Genomic DNA, 2,544 nt, shown 5'->3' with positions numbered 1-2,544 from the left:
TACCCCTCACAATGAATATCCTTGACTCATTGCTGTTGTGAATTAAAAAATCAACTTAAGATTCATTGCTCTTGCCTCTCGCGAATGAAAATACCAACTTTCGAACGGGTCTATCCGTTAAATTGTCTTTAGTACCTCGAAGGAGACGGCCCAATACTACGGGTTTACACCAAAACAGCCAATTGGGTCAACTCCTTACTACTACAATTCCATAAATGTTAAGCAGATTTTCTTGAAACCTACGCACTATGGACTCTCTCTTGCTTTTTGAGTCGATCAAATCTGTGCTTAGCCCAACCAGGTTTGCTTGATCAATCAAATCTTTCTTGGCCATTTTAATGGGCAAACAGGTTGCAATCTTGTTTCATGTCCCCAAGAAGGCTAAACTTTGACGGTGGGGAAGTTGCTCTAATAATAAATGAGGATAAAAAAAGGACTTCGGTCTCACGTACGAGACCGTCTCGTATACTACTTACTAGTTCATTAAGGGCAAAAACAAAGAATCATCTTAGATTCTTAGATATTAGAGAATGCTAATACAACAAAGCTTGTGGATATGGTATCTCGAGGGAAGGATCAGAAGACAGATTTGTTATCAAATGCAGGAAGCATTGCTGGGTATGAATGTATGGGAGAAGTCTAGGCATGCATTCAATACTAGAATGCAGCCATGCCTTTTATTCAACCCATTAACCGAGGCCCGTGCCTGGCATTGTTTGCTGTAGAAGAGGTTGCGAATGTCGCAGGGTAACTTATACAAGGACAGGGGCCCTCTTCCAGTTAGTCGTCACCCACGACAATATATTCCTGCTCAAACCTTTTACTTATCACCATCATATCCTTCCCCTTAACACGAACTTTGAAATCAACAGCCACATGTCAAAAAGAAACAAGATTACTAGACAGAGTTTGAATTATCTTCTATAGACAATGGAATGAACATCTCTAAATAATGTTTGAAACACGACATTAAGCACAAAGGGTTACTCTTTGAGAGGAGGAATATTGAAAGAAAGGGGAGCGGATGTAGAAACCCATTTTCCCCATTTGGTAATGCAAATTAAAATCCTTCCTATGCAAACACGCAATTGATGGTACTCAATTACTCATGAACTCGGTTCAATACCAATCTGCAAAATACACACACACGCAAGAAACCTTCCTACATAAGAGAGAGTTGCAAGGAAATAACTCCCACGGCCTCACTCACTCCTCAACTTGTATCCAAAAGAAAGAGTAAATTTACTACTGTAATTAAATTGTTGGCAGGAGGGTACGCCTCTATAAAATGATGGTCTATTATTTCAATTCCTCGACTACGACAACATTACCCCACGTCTCAATGACTCCCGCAAATTGCACAGTAATAGGGATCGTACATAATCAGCTAAGCAACAATAAACATGACACAAGATGACCCCACCTCGCACATAAAATTATTCCTAATCACAAAATAGCCGTGTCCGACACTAATATACCTGCCGGTTCATAAGTACTACCTTGACATCTATAGCCATAGAAATTAGAAAAATAACATGACAACGTAATAACTTTGACCAAATTCAAATGTTTTATCTAATTACTTGAACAATAACTAAACTGAAGAATGAATGAAATAAATATAAAATTTACCAGTTGGAAACAAATTGGAGTATTTGAGAGATGATTGTCACTGCATTTTTTTTTTTTTTTGGAGGAACAAGAAGATATAGAGATGGAGAGAGATTGGGAAGTCTAGGTTGGGATTAGATCAGAGTACCCGAATGTTAATTTTGTAGTCTTTTAGACCTAGTACAAGACAAACTACAAACGGCGTCGTAACGTCTCCTAGCAATTTGTTAATTGGGCTTTTTCATATTTAGGGCTCGTTTGGTTGATACGGGAATTACATTGACGTGTTAATTTGCAATGCACGGGAGTTTAATTCCTACATTAAAATTCACGTGAATTACAATAATCCGTTTGGTTGCCATGTTGGAGTTTTACTTTCCTAGGAATTTCCAATGACCATGAGGGGGTAGGTAGTTAAATTCCTCCATCATGTAGGAGTTAGAAATTCCTTGGAGTTTTAAACTCCCCCATTTTACAAAATATGGGGTAACCAAACAAGCTTTAAAAATCCCAATTCATGGGATTCTAGAATTCCCATGAATTGGGTGAGCAACCAAACAAGGCCTTAAAAGTTCTTTTTTTTTTTGACAATAATGAACTTAATATATATTAAAACCAACAAACAAAAGTGTTGAGAACATGTACAACATCAGCCAGTAGCCAAGCTTACTGACCAGTGAACATATCTACGAAGGAAACTACGAATTGTGCACAAAGAATGGCGCAATTCGATTGGGACTGGCTTTGTGGAGGCCAGAACAGAAGATAATTTTTTCGAAGTAACTTGGAAAGAAACGGAAGGTAGCGAAGCTGAGTGAGCTCGATACATGTTGAGAAGTAGGCCTTTCGTCGTTGCAGCAAAAAGAGAGGAAGCCCGCACATGTTGAATAACGGGAGTGCAAGAGATCGAATCCGAAGAAGACACAATGAACC

General features: G+C 38.7%; 1 long non-coding RNA gene across 1 annotated transcript; it reads right to left on the bottom strand.

The window, feature by feature from the left end:
* Positions 1-409: 409 nt before the first annotated feature.
* Positions 410-1,725, bottom strand: LOC141596769 (uncharacterized). The gene is made up of 2 exons (XR_012522586.1): positions 1,633-1,725; positions 410-857 (listed from the first exon to the last, which is right to left on the bottom strand). It is a non-coding gene; the product is annotated as an uncharacterized LOC141596769 (long non-coding RNA).
* Positions 1,726-2,544: the final 819 nt, after the last annotated feature.

Source organism: Silene latifolia, chromosome 8 (assembly GCF_048544455.1).
Source record: "Silene latifolia isolate original U9 population chromosome 8, ASM4854445v1, whole genome shotgun sequence".
NCBI lineage: Eukaryota > Viridiplantae > Streptophyta > Magnoliopsida > Caryophyllales > Caryophyllaceae > Silene > Silene latifolia.
The sequence above is the reverse complement of the archived record's forward strand: the minus strand, read 5'-3'. Positions and strand labels throughout refer to the sequence as shown.